This window comes from Psammomys obesus, unplaced genomic scaffold (assembly GCF_907164565.1).
Source record: "Psammomys obesus unplaced genomic scaffold, mPsaObe1.curated_primary_1811, whole genome shotgun sequence".
In the NCBI taxonomy this organism is placed as follows: Eukaryota; Metazoa; Chordata; class Mammalia; order Rodentia; family Muridae; genus Psammomys; species Psammomys obesus.
Genome location: NW_026591816.1, coordinates 5319165 through 5343315, shown reverse-complemented (window position 1 = coordinate 5343315; position 24151 = coordinate 5319165). Strand labels below are relative to the sequence as shown.

General features: G+C 39.0%; 1 protein-coding gene across 5 annotated transcripts in view; it reads left to right on the top strand.

Moving 5' to 3' along the window:
* Positions 1-24151, top strand: part of Slc16a7 (solute carrier family 16 member 7) — a 164578-nt gene that overhangs the window by 36181 nt on the left and 104246 nt on the right. For 2 of the 5 annotated variants that reach the window (XM_055611973.1, XM_055611976.1), the window contains exon 1: positions 19639-19669. The exons of 1 other annotated variant lie outside the window; for it this stretch is intronic. The gene's annotated coding sequence lies outside the window, so the exon portion shown is untranslated. Of the gene's footprint in view, positions 1-19621; positions 19670-24151 lie in introns of those variants that run through there. 2 more of the 5 variants (XM_055611974.1, XM_055611977.1) reach the window with 2 other exon arrangements.

Below are 24151 nucleotides of genomic sequence, written 5' to 3'. Positions count from 1 at the left end.
CAAGAACTTTAAATATCAAGCCTGGCAGTAAATCTATTCCACTTGACTTGGAAGTTTGTGCTTCACTGTACTATGGCACAGAGTACTTATGAGTGCTTGCTAACTTTCTGATGAGTATAAAATTACTGAAATGTTAGTGTAAACTTAGTTCTCTCTGTGTTCCTTGTTCTGTTTGTTTATCATTTATTTAAATTCTGGGCACTGTGAAAGGTATCATGTGTGTAACATATCCATGTGTCCTTGTGGGTTTTGTGTATAGTGGTGGAAGATAGGACATTACAGATATAAATACTGATGTAGTAACAGTTTTGTTAAGTGTTTTAAAGAAAACAGGAATGTGTTCCCTTGAGCAGATTACAGAGAAACGTTCTCAGATGTTCTTCCCTGTGAGTAGGTGTAATTAGATTTGCTATATAGCTTACTGTAACCTGAGAGGATGCTTAAAATAGCTTTAGAAAAGTGGTACCACACAAGTGTAATCAAGCCCAGAAATACAAAGACCTCAGCCTCCAAGCAGCTTTTCACTGCACAGAGGGAATTTTGGTGAAATTTGGTATTGTTGAAGAAAAGTGTGATGTCTAGACAGGCTTTGAAAACTGAATAAACATCCCAGATGCCTTCCAGTCTTAGAGGGTGACTTTGGAATTATCTAGATGACCTACATAAACTTACAAAGAAGCATGAATATCCATGGCAATGACTCCTTAACTGGTCTTTACACAGCGACATGCCTCTCAGTTCAGCTCAGAGAAGAGATATTGTGGTAGGAATGTGGGTAGAATATTACCTAAGTATGGGTATTGACTGTCAGATACTGGTGACATTTGACAGAAAATAAAAGTTTCACTAAGAGAGGAAAATGTATTTATTTTAACACTGGGTGCTCAAAATCAGCAACACACACACACACACACACACACACACACACACACCAAACAAAAACAAAGCAAAATGTGAATCTTCACCAGGTGGTAAGGAATTTTTGGACTGTAGAAAAATCAATGTCCCGATTGTGTGATGTTTACTTTTCCCTAGATAAACATGAGTCATAGTTGACTTCTCTTGTCCTTTCTCTTCTAAAATGTCTCCATAGACAATGGAACCTGGCAACTTCCTGACAGGTGGATATACATTTGTAATCGCTGGCAAATCTCAAAAGTATGAGGCTGGGTTTCTGAGCCATCAGGGAACAGCTAATATGCTTTCATAAGGTGCAGATGTTTGTGAAAGGAAAGGAAATCAATACTTGAAACCATTGTCATCCATGGTGTCTGTCAGTTTGCTCAATCCTTTACCACTTGAAACATTATCATTTGAGAAGTTCCCCCTTGAGAACTTTGTTGTTGAGCAACTAAAGATGAAAATTAAGCTAAGTATCCCAATGTTTTAAGTCAGTTCAGGGTGCTGTGTTAGTCATACTCATTGCTGGAGTACGTGTGCTTTCAGTGTAAGGCTTCCCTCTTGGTGCTTTCCCTGAAAATTTCCTACGCTCTGAGTAAGTCTCCTTAGCCTTTCTGCAATACTGTATTCATAGGGGAGAAACTTTAAAATTGGTTTGGAGGAATAAATAAGAGCTGGATCAACTGAAAAACCAGATAGTTTTTTAACGGGGCCTCACACATTAAGACAGAAAAGATGTGAAATAACATGAGAAGTTGGAGGATGAGATTATTCCATTGTTACTAGAACACTTAGTACAAGAAAATGTATGCTGTTTCAGGTGGTCTTTATTTCCTACTTTGTGTTTTTGGGGATTAAAAGGGGTAGGTGAGTTGATAATAATTATAGGATGATGGAGGTGGCTTTAGAATGATAGGCATCAGGGGTAGTAGTGACAGGAAGGCAGCTGAAGATCTTGCAAGAGTGACCAGGGCAGAAAAGACACGGAACAAAAACATCAGAAAGCCAGAGAGCTATGTCCAGCTTTGGGAGAAAAGCTATCGACCTTGGTTGTCAGAAGAGTCTTGACAGGAAGCTGTCAAGACTTTAAAGAGCAAGGTTCTCAGACATCTTGAGTCCAAGAGCTGGAGCAGTGCCCACTGAGAACATAACACTCTTAGTGCAGAGCTCAGAGGTCTGAGGGTCTCTCACTATATAAGGTCTATTTGAAATCTGTAACAGGAACAGCCACTGCCTGCTCTTGGTTGCTGCTGCCTGCTGTAGCTCCTCACTACCGCTAGAAAGTGGAAATCATAATGGCTGCCCCATGATAGGACCGCCTATGTTTCAGTCCCAGCCCGTAAGCCTCCAGCATGACTATCATTAGCCATTGGGTCTATGAATTTTGTCCAGAGCAAAGGGCTCCTAACTTGTAGATCAGAACTGTGAGCCTGTGAGTCTACCAGTCCTACATTTAGACCTTGGACATTGTAAGCTTGGGGTTGTTGGCAGTTCTTACCTATCCACTATTCCTATTTGGACAGAGGAAAAGACCCTATGTTCAATTGCTTGGTATCAAAATTAGAATTATGCTGAGCTTCCTGTTGAAGACCTAAATGTGTGGAGAAGAGAAGTCAAGAGGCTGGGGAATGACTATCGTCTGGAAGGTGTGTCAAGGATATAGCTAATATCAAGTTTATAGAAAAGACATTGAAGACTTTCTAAAAGACAGGAATCCAAACCTTGGAAATAAAGTATCAACATTGAAGACTACAGTAACAGAGGTTGTCACAGTGGCCATGAAGTTCAAGTTCGAAGTGTACTACTTTAGAAATAAGAAGAGAGTGGAGGTCATGATTTTTTTTGAAGTTATTGATTGCAGTCTGTGAGTATTGATTGCCATCATTAATTATGATAGTATTTTGGGATGGTGAAAAATGGGTTTTGAAGAAATGATCTAAAAGAAGATAGATGAGTCTTAGTGTTTAAGATGATGTGGCTTTGCAGTGATCCTCAATGAAGATGTATTTCTTTCCGTGAAGGAGAAAAGATAAAAAATACAGTGGACTAAGTAGCATTACACTGAGACTGCACATGTACTCTACCAGCCCTGAGTGTGTGGAAGAAAGAAATTCTGAATCAGTCTTTGAAAGAGAAAATAGTTTGGTGATGATACAGTGTCCTGGTGGGAAAGGGTTAATTTTTTTTTTAATTATTTTTTTAGTGTGGAAGTTTACATGTTGGAAAAGGCTGAGAAAGGCAACCCAAACTGTGTGACAAAGTAGAGAAAGTGAATGTTTTATACATCATATTGTCATTCATGCAGTTGTTATGGATGTGTGTGGTGTTTGTTTATGAATGGTGTTTTTTTTAATAGTTTGGCTTTGTGGACAGGGTGAGAAAGCTCAAAACTGGATCAGTACCTCCTATCCTTGATGCTCTACATCGCTGAGAACTTCAGTTCGTCGCACCCTGTCTCCCTTTTCTCTGAAATTGGCATGTTAGCCTTAGCAGAATTTTTGTGTGAATTGGAGAGGGTATTTCTTAGGTAGTTCTTTCAGGTTATGTTGAACAAAAAACCATCTCTCTGTGTAGTTCGAGCCCATTGGATTCAATTCTATATTTTAAAATTACATTGAAAAGTTGAATTTTTTTTTAAAGTGAATTTCACCATGAGTTCAATTTCTGTTATTTTTTTGCAGCAACCTTGGTTTTGGAACACAATCATAAAATTTTTATCTTCAATTTTGTTTTCAAGGAAAACAACTGAATTAAAAGAGAAAAAAAAACAATATAACCACTAGGCAAACCACTTGTGCAAAATTAGTAATGGGATTCAGGAAGGAGTCACTTTTCCCATGGCTTCTTCAGTTTGGGTGTGAGTTCGGAGCAGCCCATGGTACAGGAGTACTGTATTGAATCAGCAGAGAACTTCAGCATGGAGCAGCTTTAGTTCAGGCTCAGTCCCACACTCTCTAGCTGAAGTTCTTTGAGGTCTGTTCTTCAGAGAACTACGTCACACTCCTCCATCCTAATAATGTGTAAAAACATTATTGGTAAAGGCTCGGGTGTGTGGTTGGTTTCAGAGAAGAGAGGGTGGATATAATGTAGGTTTCTCCCTTCATTTCTGGATGACTAATCCTCCTGCAGCCACCACCCAGCCCTTCACTGCTGTCTATGCTTCTTGCTTAGTAATGTCACAACTGTGCATGGTGAGATTTTGACTAGGTAGTGGGTGCTATTTCTTTGCCTTCTAGTTGTCTAATGATACTTTAGAGGTGTTCGGCTGTTATACTTAAAGGATACCCTACAGTTTCTTGGACTTGCCCATGGACCTGGCTTCACTTACAGCCACAGCCATGGCCCTGCAGTTGCATGTAAAGACTTTTCTAATCTGCCTCTGGAATTTCAAAGGTCACCTTTGGTGCCTGAATGATCTTAACACAGCAAGTTTGCTTCTGGGTGTTAGAACAGGACCTGCTGTCTGCTAGCAGCCAATTAGCTGCAGAAGGACCTTCACTCTCACCTTGAAGAACTAATGCCCTTGCATTCTTCCACCCAGGTTAGTCAGCTGCACATCAGCTGATGTGACTATTACGGTAGTGCCGTGATGTGAGTCATGCACTCTAAATTCTCCTGTACTGTTCACTAGTTGCTTCCAAAACAAACATGTTTTAGGGGCGTATGTGGAAAGAAAAAAAGATTTAAATGAACGTGGTGGCTAGTTCATTTTGTTTTGTCTTTTTAAATGAATGCTAACTACTATAATAATGCAGTGGATTATGATCCAGATATTAATATTTTATACAAGAAAACTTTTGCTAAGCCCTAATCACCACGGAGAATTCACAAGCATGGTCATGGTTAGAAAAATGATGCTGGACTAAAGGGAAAAACTCCTACAATAATAATTTTTTTCATTTCTCCTGAGATTCTGAATGTGAATCTCAACAGCATTAAATAGTCCTTTTACATTTGCTCTGGTTTCTGATACAATGCTTTATTTTGAGCTGATTTTGCTTTACTACATACATCAATACAAATGCATTTAAAACCTAAATCTCTTTCTGTTTTTATAATTTTCCAGGTAATAATAAACCATGTTTAAACTTGAAAGATATACCTACCTAATTTCATCATAATTTGTATTTTACTAAGCATGCAACTGTACATACCAAACAGCATTTCTCTTTAAATGAACACCTTTATCAAGTATATGTAATTTATGAGTTTGTTAAAATTTGTTTTCTTTTTTTTAGTAGAAAAGATCAAGTTTCCTAGCTAATGCATTTTGGTCATAACTGAAACTCTTAAATCAAGTCATAAGAAAGGCAACATACAGATATAATGCAAAATGCCAAAGAGTATTAAAATGGCAGAATTGAAATAGCAGCTCTCTGAAATAGAAGGCCATTTAAACCACCTAGTCATGGTCTCCAAACTTATGGAGTGAAAATGTTGTTGAGCCTGCTAGTGCATGTCTGTAATCCCACTGCTTGACAGGCTGAGGCAAGAGGATTGCCTCAAAGTCAGGATACATAGTTTTAGGCTAGGCACAACTACAAAGTCAGACTCTGTCCAAAGGAGAAAGAAAGTGAAAAGAAAGAAAAATCTTCATGAGATAAGAGATTACACATTAGCGTAGCTTTTTCACAGACTCAGACTTTCAGGCTTGATTTTTTTTTTTCTCTCATTGTCCTTAGTTGGGTATCATTCTCTTCAGAACCTCCAGGGCTCAGTTTTTATGGCTCTGTTGGTCTCCTTTTAAAGCTCCTGTCCCCTCCAGGTCTTTCTATTTCCCTCTTATTTCCTAAGATTCTCTGCTCTCTGCCCAAAGCTGAGTCTCAGTCTCTGCTTTGATACCTCGATCAGTAGGGCCTTTCAGAGGCCTTCTGTTGTAGCCTCCTGTCCTGTTCCCTGTCTTCTCCTGCTTCTGATGTCTATCGCATTTGTCCTTCTGAATGAGGAATGAGCATCTTCCTTAGGGTCTCCCTTGTGGTTTAGATTTTTTAGAAGTATAGATTTTAGTATGTTTATCCTATATTATATGTCTAATATCCACTAATGAGTGAATATATACCATGTGTCTTTCTGCTTCCGGGTTACCTCACTCAAGATGATCTTTTCTAGTTCCTACCATTTGCCTGCAAAAATTAATGATTTCCTTGTTTTTAATTTCTGAGTAGTATTCAATTGTGTAAATATATCACAATTTCTGTATCCATTCTTCTGTTGAGGAACATCTAGGTTGTTTCTAGATCTGGCTATTATGAATAGAGATGCTATGAACATGGTTGAGCAAATGTCTTTGTTGTATAGTTGAGCATATTTTGGATATATGCATAGGAGTGGTATAGCTGAATCTTGAGTAGCACTATTTTTAATTTTCTGAGAAAGTGCCAGATTGATTTCCAAAGTGGTTTTACAAGTTTACATTTCCACCAGCAATGGAGGAGGGTTCCCCTTTCTCCACATCCTCTCTAGCATATGTTGTCACTTGAGTTTTTGATCTTGGCTATTTTGTTGGGTATAAGCTGAGATCTCAGGGACATTTTTATTTACATTTCCCTGATGACTAAGGATGTTGAGCATTTCTTTAAGTGTTTGCCATTTGATATTTCTCTATTGAGAATTCTCTGTTTAGCTCTGTATCCCATTTTTAAATTGAATTACTTGATTTGTTGGTGTTTAGCTTCTTAAGTTTTTTATATATTTTGGATATAAGCCCTTAGTCAGATACAGGGTTGGTGAAGATCTTTTCCCCATCTGTAGGCTGTTGTTTTGTTCTGATGAGAGCGTCCTTTGCTTTACAGAAGCTTTTCAGTTTCATGAGGTCCCATTTATTGATTGTTGCTCTTAGAGCCTGTGCTGTTGGTGTTCTGTCCAGGAAGTTGCCTCCTGTGCCAAAGAAGTCCCCACTTTTTCTTCTAACAGTTTTAGGGGTTTTGGTTTTATGTTGAGGTCTTTTATCCACTTGGATTTTAGTTTTGTGCAGGGTGATAAACATGGATCTATTTCCTTTTTCTACATGTAGACATCTGGTTAGACCAGCACCATTTGTTGAATATGCTGCCTTTTTTCCATTGTATTGTTTTGACTTCTTTGTCATAAAACAAGTAAACATAGGTGTGTAGGTTTATTTCTGGGTCTTCTATTTGATTCCATTGTTCCAGTATTCTGTTGAATTGGGACATTTTAACGTGAATGGATCTTTTACTTTTGTCCCATAAGCAGATTATGTTTGTTGAGCAAGTGTGTGCTGCTACGTGACTCCTGTCAGATACAATTCCCTGATATGTTCCATCTTCATCGTTAGGAGTTAGACTGTAACCTCTGTTGTGTGGTTTCAGCCTTTAGCAAGGATGCTTCCTGAGTAAAATCTGTTCAAACATAGCATTTTCACCTATAAAGTGAGCAGATTACAAAGTTTCTTCATGTTGTCTGTTAAAACAATCATTTTGGTTCATTTGAAGTGCTTGGAGCAAATTTGACAGGTCTTAGAAGCCAAGTAAGCCTAACCTTTGTTGTATTTATTCCTTAAGTAATACATTCCATAAACTTTCTCTTTTTATAAAAAATTAGACATAACAGTGTCTAAAGTTTAGGAAAGGCTGCTTTTGGGGTAGACACATTTTAAGGGAACCAAATACTGTCAATAGTACAATCTCATATGACCTGATTTTTTTAAATGCCATGTTTCTAAGTCATTCTCTTCCTTGTTTGCATTATCACAAACATTAATTAATTAAATATTAGTTAAGTAAAATCAGCAGACTTTGCAGTGCTTCATCCCATGGAATTTACTTACTTTTTTTTTAATCTTGGCTTTCTTGTACTTACAGTCTTTATGTCTGTGTTGATATCACCATCCAAGTATGCAGCTATCTTGGCACCAGCGGAAGCATGTGATATCCTGTAAGAAGAGGCATAGCTAAGAAATGTTTTGAAAGTGAAGGAAAACCTACCTGGGAGTGTTGTTTTCCATGGTGTTCTGTAAAAGGTGTCTTGCAGATGGATAGGTGGAGATGGTCTTTTGCATCTAGCAATGCTGGTGGCTCTTCAGGCAAAAGGCAAATATTTGATCAGCCTGTGAGAACTTGATCCAAGGATCTGTGTTTCAAGACACATATTTTGATCTAGACAACTAACTTGTGTTAGATATATGCTAATCTTAATGGAGAAATGTTGTCTGTCCAAGGCTTTCCAGGTATAGGGCTATACCTCAGTGAATCTGTAAGTGGCATAAATGCCTGGAGCAGAGTTATGCGGTTCAGGAAGATCTGTTTACTCTTTCCAGAAACCCACACACAGGCCACTGGCACTGTGCTGTGCGTGCCCCACAGTTTTTAATTGTACATTACTCTTACAGAGCAGCCTGTCTGTGCCTGTCTTTTTAATATCTCCCACTTTCTTTAGGGAAAATAAGCAAATCAAAAGAAAACACATTCTTTGCACAGATACCTGAAGCATGAGAAGGGCTACCTATTTAAATTGAATACTTAAACATTGTGTTCACAAGCCTACCGGGTATGTGATTAAGACACAGACTATGCCACTGGGCATGTGGCTAAATGAGATTTCTATCCCTCTCAAATGAAGCTGCCTTTTGTGGTACTGTTTAGGGAAGTCCTTCCATTTCGACTTTGCAACTCCACTCCCCCCAACCCCATTGCTAATTCATCTCGCATTTACCTGACTACAGCTGAGAGTCAAAGAACGCTGGGACAATGCTGTGGGGCTTCTCCCAACACTGATGATGTGGATATACACAGGTCTTTGGTGGCCTCAAAGATGAATTTGAGCAGCCTACCCCTGCTTTATCTTAATTCCAATCTTAAAAAAAAAGTCCTCTGTAATGGGTTAGCAGAAAGTGTCAAGTGTATTCCATTCCCCAATAGGACCTTTTTATCTCTTTTTCTGGAATTCCTTTCAGGAAATCCACTTGGAGGAAGGTGAGCACAGCCTGCTCTCTCATCTCTGTTGGAAATGCATCACTCTTCCACTATACCTACTCACTGTGTCCTCATTCCTTAGACTTACAGGGTGTATCCTGTAGGTAGGCATCAGGCCTACTGCTCAAATGGAGCTTTTACTTTCAGGCTCAATTTGCTAGATAAATGTTTTTGGAAGTATCTTTTGTTAAGGTTTATTTTTATATTGTATTTTTTTTCACACATTATATTTTAATCATTTTTCTCTCTCCAGTTTCTCCCAGATTCTTTCCACCTGCTGTCTACCCACCCAACTTTGTTATTTTTTTCTCTCTTTAAAATAAGCAACAAAACAAGACATACACACACACACAGAATTAAAATAAATAAGACAAAAATTAAAAAAGCTCAAACAAACCAAAATGAGACAAAAAGTCTAAAAAATAACATTGAGTTCATTGAGGGTTTTTTTGTTGTTTGTTTTCCCCAACTACTCTTGAGCATGGGGCCTGCCCTAAGACATACTTACTATAGCCAGTGAGTCTCCACTGGACAGAGCTTTTTTCCCTTGTTAGGAATCATCGACTGCACATAACTTATTGGAAGGAGCCCATGCCCACTTTTCCTCTTCAGGGCTGAGAGTGTGTAGCTTGAACTCGTGCATGCCTTGTTATGTGCTGCAATCCTTTTTGTGGGTTCACATGCGACTCTGTTCTTTTTCTGGAAGACACCATTTCCTTGGAGTCATCTGTAACCTCTGGCTCTTAAATTTTTTCTGCTTCCAAATATATTCCTGGACCTTGAGAGGAGGGCTTTGAGGATGACATCCAAAAAGAATGACTGGGTGCTCCAAAGTCTCTCACTTCTGCAGACTGCCTAGCTGTAGATTTCTCTGTTAGCTTCCATCTACTACATGGGAAGGGTCCTTTTTATTTTCAGATTTTATTCAAGTCTCTGACCTTTGAGTATATCAGAATGTCTTTAGGAGTCATTTTATTGTTATTATTATTTTTTATTTTTAGAATGGTAATAGTTGGTTTTATCTAAGATACCTTGCCTGTCTGGACTCAGGCTTTTGGTCACCCAAGTAGTCTCAGAAATGGTTCCATCTCATAGTCAAATGGCATTGGGTGGTAGCTCCCACAGGTTGTGTGCCACTGTTGCCCTAACATATTTTGCAGGCAGGACAGACTGTAGATAAAATGGTTTATCTCTGGGTTGTTGTTTACAGTTCTTTTTTGCAGAATATGTTCCCATATCAAAGAAACTAGAACATGTGTGTGAGGGTCTATGTAGGTGCCAGCTCCACCTCTCTATGTTCAGGATTGTGTAGGTGTTGTGGCTAGCAGTGGAGACTTTGCTGTTGGTTTGTGGAGAGCAACCTGCAGTCTTGGAAATAGCCTGAGTTGTTTGGAGATTCCATTGGTGGTGGTATTTAATTTTTTAAGATTTATCATTTGCTTATTTTTATGTATATGAATGTTCTATGTGCATGCCAGAGAGGGCATCAGATCATATTATAGATGGTTGTGAGCCACCATGTGGTTGCTGCAAATTGAACTCAGGACCTCTGGAAGAGCAGACAGTGCTCTTAACTGCTGAGCCATTTCTCAAGCTTTAAGCTTTTCTTTTTAAGATTTACTTATTTTTATGTACCATTGGTGGCATTCTAAACTTATAAAAAATTAAAAACAGTTTATTCTCCTTTACCTGTCATATGGTTCAGAAGAGCAAATTAAGAGTTTCTGTCCTGACTAAGTAACTGTATGTGCTAAAGTGTCTATAAAATGTCTAGTCAGAGAGGATGATGATTTTGAATACAAGGAAATGATTCTTCTGTATTGTCCAGGGAATCAGGACGTAGTATTTCACAACAGCTTTCAGATGCAGAAGATCCCTGTGTTAATGAGTTTTCTTTCTCGTGTGTAGTCTCTGTGATTTCATGTGGTGCTTCAGTAAATACTACAAGGCTCAAAGAGGCATTGATTACTTTTAAGATCATGCCTCTATTGTAGTTTTAATACTTCTGGCTGGACAGCTCTGCATGCTTGTATATTTCACCGCAGGGAGAGCCCATGCGAAGAAAAGAGCCTTATTTACTTGGTATCCCTCCTGGTCCTACCATAATGGCTTTGTATGCTAGCCGCTTGCTAAATGTTGGCTGAACTAATTAATTACACACAAGGGGAAGAGCAGATTCAGCTAGCTTTTTTATGCATTTACTCAATTCTTAAACCTGACCATGGACTAGAGAAGGTAGCTTGAATATATAATCAACTGGAGATTTTAATTTGAATTTATCTCCGAGCTCAACTTTTCCTTCTTAGGGGAAGAAGCTTCCCTAGAATCCAACAAAATCCAACTTCTCTATAGTAAGATACCCAAAAAGGTGCATGGGAAATGACCTCACTAACATTGCTTAGGTGTTTTTCGTTTTGTTTTGTGTTTGAAGAGGGTGTTGTTTTTGTTTTGGCTTTTTTTTTTTCATGAAAATTCATCAACTAAATGTGTTGTTTTATCATATATGTTTGATTAAGGAACTACACAAACCCACTAGTAGGTGGTAACCCTGAGACTTGGGTGGGTAGTTTGTTCAAGGTAAGGATTATACTATAACTACACACTGTAAAGTCCAGTCCTTTACTAAGGATGTTGAACCCCAGTCCTATAATGCGGTGAAGGACAGCAAACAAGGAATTATGCTAGACTGTGCAGGGAACAGGTGAGGTACCTGGGCAAAGAGAGCCAGTGAGAACTCTGGGGATGCTGACAGGGCTCATCAAAGGCTAAGGACAGCTATGTCCTCTGCTGATAATGGATTAATCAAAAATATGTAGTCTATACAGACAGGAAGATAAACATTGAAGCCTTACCAAGCCTCAGGTATGGTGCAATTCCTGTTAACAGGCTTTCTGTATGATTTATAATAATGTTCTTCATTTAAAAGTTTATATTATTATAATTACTATTAATGTGTGCATGCCACCAAGTTTCAGGCATGATGAAAACTCCTGTTAACTGTTTCTTGTATGACTACATTACTTTTCTTCCTTTTATTAGATTCCCCTCTTAACCATATTTTTATTTGAGAATTTCAGACAACATAATTTGAATTATACTTTCTCTTCCCCTACATCCTCCCTGATCTTTCCCCCTCTCCTTACCTTCAAATGCATGTCCCCTCTCTCTTTAAAAATAATCACTACCAGGAGTCCAATTTGTGTTGTATGAATACTCACAGCCATGAGTGGATATACCCAGTGTCACTCCATTGGAAACACACACACACACACACACACACACACACACACACACATACACACACACACACACACTGCTTTTCTAATCCCAGCAGCTATCAGTTGCAAACAGCTTCTTGAATATAGGTAGGTTTTGTGTCTGTTTCCCTCCAGTGTGCTGTGATTGTTTTCTAGCTTGAGCTTGTGCAGACTCTGGACGTAAGCTCACGGGCTTTCTGAGTTTTCGTTGGCCCTGTTTTATGTGGACAATGCTGTTTCCTTGAAGTCAGCCACCACCTGTAGCTCCCACAGTCTTTCCATTCTGTCTTCTGCTCAGTAGATCCCTGAACCTTAAGAGAGAGGCATGATATAGCTGCCTCATTTAGGGCTGACCCTTCCAAAGTGTCCTGTTCTCTGCACATGTCTGTCTAGTTGTGGGGTGTCTGTCTACAAGAACAGGTTTCCTGATTACGGTTCAGGCAAACACTGATTCTCTGTTGTATGTATACATTTTCCACTTTTTCTTCCAGTGAGAAAAGTGTAGTTTTAGTTATTATTATTTGTTTTGTGTGTGTGTGAATGTGAGAGTGTGTGAGTATGTGCATGTGTCTGCACATCTTTGTATGTGCATGTGTGTTCATGTGTGCACATGTGTTTGTGTGTGTGAGTATGTGATGTATGTAGGTGAGTACAGATATGTGTTTGACAGGACGAGTATGGAAGTCAGACAACAACTTTCTGCAATTGGTTCTATCCATCTTTACATGGGTTCTGGGTTTCAGAGACCAAACTCAGGTTGTCTGGTTTTTGTGAAGTGTGTCTGTTCTCTGATTTTCTAACAGACCCTTTGTTACTTTCCTTCTTGTTATCTTCTGACATTATCAGGTGCAGATCTAGCACCTTCCTTTGAAATAGCAATAACAAGTTTGTTTGTTTGTTTTACCAAAACCTTTTAGAATGACTTAGACGCCAAGTAATTTATTTATGAAACTAGTTTTGAGACATTGAAGCATCTTATTTCCAGTGAGATGATGTGTCTGAGACAGTCTGTGAGTTGTCTTTAACATTACTTGTTGAGACTGTGCTAAGGATCAATGCCTTTATAGTTTTTCAAAACAGTGTGACCAATGGCCTACCAGTTTACATTTCCCATTAAAAAGCCAAGGAACATTAAAATATGTTCTGGTGTGACTGCCTGTAGCTGTGGATAGAACACATATTCTTGATCATACTACAATTTGTAACAAAGTTCCTGGAATTCCCATGGGGGTTGGGCAGGTAAACAGGTGTATGTGGTCTGTAATTAGACAGATGAATGGATAAAACTGGAGGCTACTACAATTATTGAAGTTTCAAGGTTCCCAGGCAATGATGGAAAGATAGATGAGTCTGTGTGGTTGGAAACATAGACCTCATAAGGAAGAAGAGGCATTCTTGCCAGTATGGACTTTGCGTTGAGTCACTGGCCGAATGTTCTGGCATGTGACAGAGGGCTGTGAGACTAGCCCATGCCGAGGGGTATGCCACAGAGCTATGCGAAATCGCAGGTTCTGAGATGGAAACATACTTTTGTTTCCGAATATCCTCATCTATTTGCTGAATATACTTCAGTGTTCTATTGACCAAAGAACAGCCAAAGTCAGAAGGGTCCTAAATGTCTCCTCTACCAAATTACCCTTCATGATTCTGCTCTATTGACTGCCATGAAGGAGAAACACTCTGAGGGGTTAGAATACTTACACGTTTTGGATTTAAAATCTCTGCCCACTCTGTTTTATTTTCCTGTGAAATGTTGAAACCTTAAAGAGATTATTCCATGATGCAAATTTGACTGACAGCTCTCTTTTAGTCCTTGATTTAAAAGTTATGGGCAAGATGCCTTTTATATTGTGACTCTGAGGAATAATTGACTCAGGAAATGAACGTGCTTCCTGCTAATTTTGAGTTCTATTGTGTTCTAGAATTCAGAATATAAAATCACAGTTAACTCTTCTCAATAAATATGAAGGTACTTTTTCTATGAAAAAAAAAGAGAAATATTACCAATAGGAAAAGCAAATATATACTCATATCATAATGGGAGGTTGTTGTTAATTTTTGTTTGTTTGGTTTTCAACCATTTTATTTCTAAAATATGTATCTGTGATTTCTGTTCTTTGTAAGTAATTGGGCTTTTTAGTCAGGTGACAAGCATGAGTTTTGCTCATTAATCCAGTTTTTAACCTTTAGTCTTAATGTGAACAACATCAAAATCTCACAAGGGAAATGTGCAAAGCTACATGAAACCTGGGAATAAGATTATAAACAAATCTATTGCCAAGAACTTATTGTCATGATTCAAGCATGGAATAATGACATCTTCAAGACCACACATGTTACTCATTGGGATTTTCTGCTAAAACAGCGTTTCTTCTTTCTTTTGTCCCCCACAGATTGAAGAATGTTAAAAGCTTAGGCGGTCTATAAGAGCAAACCTTTTTATGATCATAGCTCTGGAATTACTCTTGAGAACATGTAACCTTGGCAAAGGTTAGTCACCTCCTGCCCTGGTCTCCCTAGGGCTCTGTGAGTTGGAGCAGGCCTTGTTTGCATTTGTCTTCTTTTGTAGAGACACATGTAGACAACACAAGTGTCCTTATCTCATACCTTACAGAATTGGTTGTATAACTCCAAGTATGTGATTTCTCCGTCCTTTGCATATTGTATATTTCCTGTTAGTTAAAAAATAAATAAATAATAAGGAGAAGGGGGAGCGCGTTGGATGGGTTAGCACATAACAGTTGTGCCATGTGTGAAGCCTAGGGCTCAGCATCCGAGTTGTGTGGTGAGTCAAACCAATTACATTTGCTGTTTTTTCAACTATAACAAATGTTAACCTTCAGTTTGGTTTTTGATAGAATTGTTACCAGTGGATATTTAAAAAGCTAAAACAATTTATTAGGAGTAATACCTTGTGTGAAGAAAAAAAATGGGTATTTTAAAGCAAATTGTTGATGCATAACTTAAGCTTTGTAACCTTTCCTAATATGCTCAGTAAACATAACATCACGACTTTAATCAGAACATAGAATCTTTATTTTTAAATTTAATTTTATTTATATATTTATTTATTACAATTTATTCACTTTGCATCCTCACTGCAGTCCCCTTACTTGTCTCCTCTCAGTCCCACCCACCCTCCCCCTATGCCCTTTTCCTAGTCCCCTGATAGGGGAGGACCTCCTCCCATTCTATCTGAAGCTAGCTTATCAAGACCCATCAAGGCTGATCACATCATCTTCCTCTGTGGCCTGGCAAGGTTATACTCCCCCAGGGGGAGGTGATCAAAGAGCCTGCCACTGAACTCATGTCTGAGACAGCCCCTGTTCTCATTACTAGGAAAACCACTTGGAACCTGAGCAGCCAATGGGCTTCCTCTCCGTGCATGGTCATTAGTTAGAGTACTGCCTTTGCAGGAACCGCTGGGCCTAGGTATTTTGGTTCTGTTGTTCTCCTTGTGGAGTTCCTGTCCACTCCAGGTCTTTCTATCTTCTTCTTTTTCCATCAGGATTCCAGCACTCTGCCCAAAGTTTGCATGTGAGTCTCAATATCTCCTTCGATACCCTGCTGGGTAGAGTCTTTCAGAAGTCCTCTGTGGAAGGCTCCTGTCCTGTTCCTTGTCTTCTCCTATTTCCGATGTGTATCAGGTCTGCCCTTCCCAATGAGGATTAAGCATCTTCCCTTGGGTCCTCCTTGTTGTTCAGCTTCTTTAGGACTATAGATTTTAGTATGTTTATCCTATATTATATGGCTAATATCCACTTATAAGTGAGTATATATTATAGATCATAGAATTTTTAAGGATTTAACATTAAAATAGTTATAAACAAAAGATGTTAAAAGTGAAAAAGTGGAAAAATCCGTACTCTTGACAGTAATGTAGATTTCTTGAAGTTGTTTATTGATGACAGTTTCTTTTATTTTTATGATTACAATATAATTACATCATTTCTTCCTCCCCATTCCTACATCCAAATTTGACATATCAAAGATAAACATATTTTTAGATCTTTTAGAATATCTTGTAATACTGGAACAAAATATGATACATGTAGAAGCTTAATGAATTGCACACTCATCATGAAATTAATAATGCTAATTTACTAACATGAATAGTCTTTTCTGAGTGTAAGATTGAGTGTATTGTCATCCTTTCAGACGATAAAATGGACAACTCCAGCAGCATTTATTCCTTGGCATTTTATTTCTGAAAGAAACTGGGTAGTCTGGTGGTCACAAAGTGAAGTTATTTTTAATTGCTTAGTTATTTGTACTACATAATAATTCTAGTTCAAACAAAATGCTCTGAACCCTGAATAGCATTAAAAATTATAAAGGAGACATTGTTTTCTGGTCTAAGCTTCTTCCTTGGTTCCTAGTAGACCAGGCTGAAAGTCAGAATGGAGTCAATGATGAATGTAAGTGGTGTTGTGGTATCTTCATGGTGGTAGTCTAGTATTTCCAAGTCATCAAGTGTGCCTGAGAATGAGCTGCTTATCTGCCATCAGAAACCAAGATTACAAAGATAACCAAACACATTTCCCAAGCAGGCCAGTTCAGTTGGTGAGACAGTGAATTTCACTCTCACCTTAATCCTTACACAAAAGAAGCCAAATGTTATAAACAATCACTTATTTTCAGTCCTGTTATTTTCAAGCCCCACTCCACAGGAAAGTAACTTTGAAATGGCCAGTCTTTCTGTTTAATTGGGGCAGTGGAGGGGGTGGTCTCCTTTCCTCTTCTCTGTGTATAAAACCAACCTGTTGTGTTCAACCCATTAGAACAGTCACAGTAATAGTTCCTGTTCCCCTTACTAGGGAAACCCACTCCCCTGTCCCTGAGGGAGGAACAGCCTTGCTAGGCCACAGAGGAGGACATTGCAGCCAGTCCTGGAGATACCTGATAAACTAGGGTCAGATGGAAGGGGAGGAGGACCTTCCCTATTAGTGGACTTGGAAAGGGACGGGAGGGAGATGATGGAGGGAGGGCGAGATTGGGAGGGAATGAGAGAGGGAGCTACAGCTGGGATACAAAGTAAATAACCTGTGATGAATATTAAAAAATAAAAATTAAAAAAAGAACAGTCACAGTATTAGAAGAAAGGAAGCCTTGCTTGATTTTAGAATCGAAATAAAGCTATTAATCTCAATGAGCTAAATAGTTCTCCTCTGTCCTTTGATACTAGTTGTTAGGACAAAGATGCATTTGAGAAGTTTCTCTAACAATGCCATTTCCTCTAGATTGACAGATGTTTATTATGTAATGGGAAAATCCATACTACAATTTGTCACTGTATCTAAACTTCACTGTTTGTCTGTATTTGTGGGAAGAAAGAATTTCCTCATGTTTCTGTTTCATTTTAGTTTTTAACTCACGATATTAAAAGAAGCAGAAACATGCTGTGTACTTTGGAAAAATGATTTGCTGTATTTGATCAATAAATCAGAGAGAATTTTGAGAAGAGAATTAATTGTCTTTGTTACTTGTTCATTACAGTTATTTTTAAAAATTTATTTATTTAGTCACTTTACATCCCTATTGTAGTCCCCCTCTACTCCCAGTCCCACTCTTTCACCCTCTTCTCCCTTACATCCCTCCTATTCCCTTAGAAAAGGGGAGCCTACTACCAGCAACCTACCCCGCACATCAAGTCACATCCTGTCTAAGAGCATTCACTTCCCCTAAGGCCCAACAAGGCAGCCCAGCTAGAGAGAGGAAAGTGATCCAAAAGGAGTCAACAGAGTCCATGTCAGAGACAGGTCCCACTCAGTTAGCTAGTGGACCCTCATGAAGACGGAGCTGCCCATCAGTTACATATGTATAGGGGACCTAGGTCCAGTCCCTGGATGTTCTTTGGTTGGTGGTTCAGTTTCTGAGTATCCATGGTCCTCAGTTAGTTGACTCTGTTGGTCTTCTTGTGGAGTTCTTGTCCCCTCGGTCCTTCCCCCATTTTTTCCACAAGACTCCCAAGCTCTGCTTAATGTTTGCCTGTGGGTCTCTGCATCTGTTTTATCTGCTCCTGGGTGAAACCTCTCAGAGAACAGTTGTGCTAGGCTCCTGTCTGCAAGCATAGCAGAGTATCACTAATAGTGTCAGGGGCTGGCTCTGTCCCATGGGTGGGTCATTATAAGTATTATACAGAAGATTTTGTCACTGGCTGATATCTGGGGCTCAGTTCTATAGAACTGAATCTTTCCTTTTGGGAACCAGGTATCCTGTCTTAGTTTCTTTGCCTATTACTGTGATAAATACTTCAACCACAGGAATTTAAGGGTGGAAGTTTTCATTCTGGCTTGGAATTCAGGTTATCATTCAACATGGAGGAGTATTCATACAGGCAGAAGCTTGAGGGAGTTGTCCTCAGTGAGAGGCAGAGAGCAAAGAATGCAATCATGTTGGTGCTCCACTCACCCATGACAGGATCCTCTTAATGTTCCAATGTGTGTGAAGACTGGTCTTCCTATATCAATAAATAAGATCAAGATAATCTCCTCCCCAGGCTTGTTCAGGTGCCCATATCCCAGGTAATGCTAGGGTCTTTCAAGCTGACAATTAGCACTTAAGGCCCTTAAGTTACTCTGCTGTTAAGTAGAGAGGAATATGGATCTTCGGTCAACGAAAAACTAAAGACGGAAGCAATAATCTAATATTCCCAAGATTTAGTACCTTACATAAGTAACTGGAACTCATTAGCTCAGAATGCCGTATTTAAAATGTTTACCTAGTGACTATCTTACATTGTTTAGAGAATGAGGTGCTGAATGCAAATTGTTGGGCAAAATACCTAAAAGCTGCAGGAACGGCTTCAGTGAATGGCCTGCCGCATGTGCCCACAACACCAAAGTAAAAAGCTGAGTGACAGCATGCTCCTGTCACCAGAGCAATGAGGAGGAATGGAAGGAATGGTGTCAGGAAGGTTGGTGAGGCTCAGTGGCTGCCTAGGTCTAGCTGAATCCATGAGCCTCAGGGGCAGTGAGAAACCGTGTCTCAGGATAAGAGGAAGGTGAAGAACAATCCAGAAAAGAACCCTGAAGTCCATCTCAGGCAACAAAACAAAACCTCCTCGACCTTGCCCTTTTCGGTTTTGCTCATAATAGTCTTTCCCTAGTCTCAGACTCTGTTAAGAGTCACAGACACAGCAATGCATACTGTACAGGGCTTTTCTTTTTTGCAGTGTTTCCAGACATGATATCAAGTTACATGATGGAAGAAATAGCATAGCATCAAAAAAAAATGTATCTATTTCAGCTACAGAGAAGGAAAATCAGACGATTAAATGCAGCAATCCAAACTGCCAGAGAGGTCACCTTCTTTGACCCTCGATATAATTTAAGCCCAGTTTACTTTACACTGTGAGAATTATGAACTAACCGTGCATGTCCAAGCAAGTTCTTCAGGAAGAGAAAGGGAACTACCTTTCCCCTATTTGAGAAGAGGGAAGGAAAGGAGAGCGTGGACTCAGCCTCTGGAGAGCTATGTGCAAGCTTGCTCCTGGCTAAAAGTTAATGATCAATCAGTCGCTGTGTTCTCAGCTCTGAGTCCCCAACAAGTGGCTGATGTGGCTCTTTTCTCTCTCTCCAGGTAACTTTAAATTTCTACAAATTTTGCTTGCATTGGCTCTGGTAGATCATAGATATGACTCTTTTCATTTGACTTCATGTTCTAAGTTTATTGAAAGTAGAGTTAAAACTCATAAATGTTGCCTCGTGGAAACTATCTAATTTCTGAAGTGGTCTGAGTTAAGGCTAATGAGAGATTGTGTGCTTGTGGTAGCAAAGAGAATTGTTAAATGTTCTATAAAATTTATTATTGTAGTGCGTAGCCCTTCTGGCTGAAAGATGAATAATCATAATTCTTTAAAAGAATACCTCACATTATGTAGCCTGCCAACCTTTGGTTTGGAGGAGAGGTTTTAAATCATTGGTACCTTTTTTTTTTTTTTTTGTAAGTAAGAGTAGTTCTTTACTCACTAAAATTTTACTTGTATGTTCTGTTATTTTTCTGTAAAGTATCCTTTTTTCTTACATAAGTTGTTATATCTTATTAAAATGTGTGTGTCTAGAAAATAGTAAAGTAAGCTGTTATTTGTAGTATGCAAGCTAGATAAGTTGGTAGATGGGAGACAGATGGTTATTCTATGGTTACATTTTGTGTGGTATCACTGCAATATACTGTTGTCACTAAAGTCCTTGTTCATTAAATTTTCATGGTCAAAGCTAGCTCTTGAAGTTTCAGTTCATACTTTGTATATCTTCAGAACTGGTAAATCCACAAATGTCTTCCTTATTAAGGACAGATTGCTCTATCACACGAGCACATAATAGAGAAATTTATGGAAAGTCTTTATTTCTGTCTGAAGTGTCTGCCCCCCAGTATCTTTGTTCAACAAAATTCCAAGGCCAAGAAAATTTGTATTGGTGGGATTTAGACTCAAACTATATGAGCTTCGAGATTCATCAGCAGCTGGATATTTCTGTTCTGCTACTACATATGTAGTTCCAGTTATATTTTTCCTCAGCTGAAATTAAATGTCAGACAATGATTGATGATTTTGTAATTGCGATTTAGAGCTTGTAGGAACATCCATTTTACACACAGGAACAGAGTCCAGAGAGGGGACTTAGTAATGTTATGAGCAGTGCTGGAATTCGAACAAGGCCTCTGTTCATGGGTGAGAAGTAGCATTGATAACCGTTTTGTTAGTTTACACTCCTGCTGGTTTTGAAAGAGAAATCACATTTCATTCCCTAACCAATTTCTGTTTTGGAGTAGAGCTGGCAAGCATTCGCAGCTAAAGCACATGGTGCCAATGATGCTTTCTGGTTCACCTTTGGTACTGTGAATTTGTTTATCAGTTTGGCTTGTAAAACTGGAACCTGTCTCTCTCTATATTTGCATAGGTGTACTTAAGTTCTTCTTACAAAAGGAGCTTCTCAAAGTTAAAGATAAGAATATTGCCACTTATTTTAATTGCATTTAGAAACAAGGTTGAGACGTTTGTAAATTATAAATTTGTAAGTGGCTGAAGTTTCTTTAAGGATAGTTAAAGAAGTTAACTTAAGTTAACAAGTTAAGATAGTATATTAAAAGTCAAACTATATAGTAATATATGCATATTCATATAGAGTTTGAAGTAAGCCACAAATTATATGAAAATAGAGTGATCATTTGCCATGATACTGTAAAACATTTTAGATTCTAACAACTAAGATGTGTATGTGTGTGTGTGCCTGTCTGTCTGTCTTTCTGTCTGTGTGGGCGCATGCCCACACATTTGTGTGTGGTGTGGAATGTTTGCAGCATGCACGTGACTTTGCAGGAACACATTCACCTTCACGTGTGCAGAGGCAAGGGCAGAAATATAGGGTGTTCTCTCCCTTGATCTCACCTGCCTTTATGTCCTGAGACAGTCTCTCCCTGAACTGTAAGTTTGCTATTTCAACTAGGCTTCCTGGCCAGTGACTTCCTGGGATCCTCCCCTTGACTCCACCTTTCAGTACCAAAGTTACAGGCAAACAACCATACCTGGTCTTAAACATGAATACCTAGGACTTGAACTCAGGTTGTCATGCTTGCACATCAAGCACGGTCACCGCTGGGCCATCTCCCCAGCCTGAGGTTAGAGTTCTTGTCTTTTTGTTTGTTTGTTTTTGTTTCTCTTTTTTAAAAGTTGGCTGTGTGCAGATTTCTAATTATAGTTCTAGTGTACCATTCACTGAGCACGTAACAACTAGTTTCTACTCAGATGCTCTGGGTCCCTTGACATTTACTTTTGAGTTTTCCATCACAAATTTACAAGTCAAGTTACCATCAACAAGCATATCTCTGTTTCTTTAGCCCATTATTAGACACAGATAAACTGAATCATATACTCTTTGAAGGTTTTCAAGGTTCTGATAGACATTAATAATGTAGAGACATGTAAGATTTCGAATTCTCTGTTTTAAAAAAGGCAGGTGGATCAATGTCATGAAGGATGATTTAACATCCACTGGCTTTTCAGGTCACGGGTAAATCACATGACCTCTGAGAATCCCCAGTACATGAGCTCTCAGTGGGGGCTTCAGCAGTGGTCATGCTTGTTGTACTTGGTGCAGTGTGCCAAGCAGGGCAATTCACAGAGCTGTGGGCCTGGTATGTGATGCATCCTTCTAAGCATTCCTAGTTCTGCCCTAACAAAGCTCCACCAGGTAGGTGGCATAGACTGAAAAATTATTCTCATTCCATTTTGGAGCCTGGAAGTGTGAAATAAGGTGTAGGCTGAGCTGTATTTTCTTGTGTCTTCCAGTTCTTGCCTCACTGAGGCTTTGCTTGGCTTGTGGCAATTTAATTTCAGGATATACTTTATTTTTCACATGACACCCCCTCCCAGTATTCCATAGATGTGTTCTTATAAAGACACCTTTCATGCCATCTTGGGAGCCAGCCTCCTCGTTTTAAGCTGGCATGTCTGCAACAGCCTTACACTAGAGTTTAGACCTAGACTGTCTCTCAGAGTCTTAAGTGTTAGAAGCTTGGTTCTGACTTGATTCTCTGAGAAGCAGTGGAAGCTTTTGGAGATGTTGGTTAGTAGAAAGAGTTTGGGGATGGCAGACATGCTCTTAAGGAGACAATGAGGTCTAAGTCCCATTGTCTTCCTGGCTTTAACTTCCCACCCAGGAAGTGAGTAGGACAAGCTGATCATCATCCAAAACTGTTAGGCAAGATATGTATCCTGTCTTTGTTAGTTGATTAATTGGCTGTTTTGAAATAGAAATTTTACTAACACACTTTGTTTCCAAATAATGTCACATTGTAAAGGAGTAGAAGTCAAGGCTTCTTTTCAGGGATGTTATATAATCAGGTAAGCATGACCTTGATCCAACCAATCCCCCTATTCATTCAGCAGATCCCAGAATCTCAAATACCTGTGCTTCCTACATCAACTTTTAGTCTACATCCTATCGAAATAAATGAGAGACATGGAGTAAAGCCAAGATCCAGAATAGAATTCTTCTCCCCCTGTGGACCTCTGAAGCCTTGGAAACCAGTGTCATTAATTCCAAGCTAAGACAGGGAGAGATAAAATAGAAACTTCATTTAAAATTAAAAAAAAAATATTTCTCTGTGTAAAGCAAGCTCACAGCCTACTATAGCAATTTCCAACAGGTTTTACATGTGCAGGCTTCACATACTGTCTTCTGAGTCTGCCATAGGAAACAGGGGCCTGTGCCCAGGGTCTCAGCCTCGCTAAGCCCTGGACCTCAACTCTGTGCCCCTCAAACTCTTCATACCTGTATTTTCTGTTCTTGGACTTAGGTCCACCCTCTCATTCCTGGGTTTGTTTCTTCTCTCTCAAAACATGAAGGCCCAAGCTTTTGGCTGTGCAGCCATAGTTCTACCCTGGAGTTCTCCTTTTAGATCTTTGTTTGTTTGTAACATTTTGTTTTTGTTGCTTTCAAGGCAGGCTGGCAATGATTCTGATGTTGGGAGAATTTCTAACATCTGTCACCCATTTGTGCATTTCAAGAGATTCCAAGTCCTCAGACAAGAGTGTCCTCTACGCATCTTTCTTATATTCCTTTTTTGTCTGCTCTTGAATTTTTTAAATCTATACATTTTATTGAATGTTTTTTTTTTGTCATTTATTGAGTTCTTTGTCTTGGATTGAGGCCTCTTAAGTTTTTTCTATGAGAATGTCAGCCTGTCTCTTGGTGTCATCTTTGTTCAGCTCATGTTTAGGAAGTCGTCTTGGTGAGACTTTATGGTTGCAGCTTCTGAAAATACTAGGAGACACAATATCACAGTAAACTCTTTCTGACCCCTATTCCCCAATCATCACTGAGCTTTAGGTGCAGGAGTTGTGTTGTTGATGTCTGAGTTAGAAGTGGTCTTCACAACTCTTCATATTAACTGGTTGTAGTTTTCTGTAATGGCCTTCTTCTGTTCCAAAGAGAAATTTCAATGATGAGTTATGAAGACTGCTATAAGGACAGATATTTCTAGTGTAGTTAGATTAGTAACATGGCCATTGTAGGTTCTCTCTAAGATCCATGACTTCACTAGCTCCAGGTAGTTGGCTAG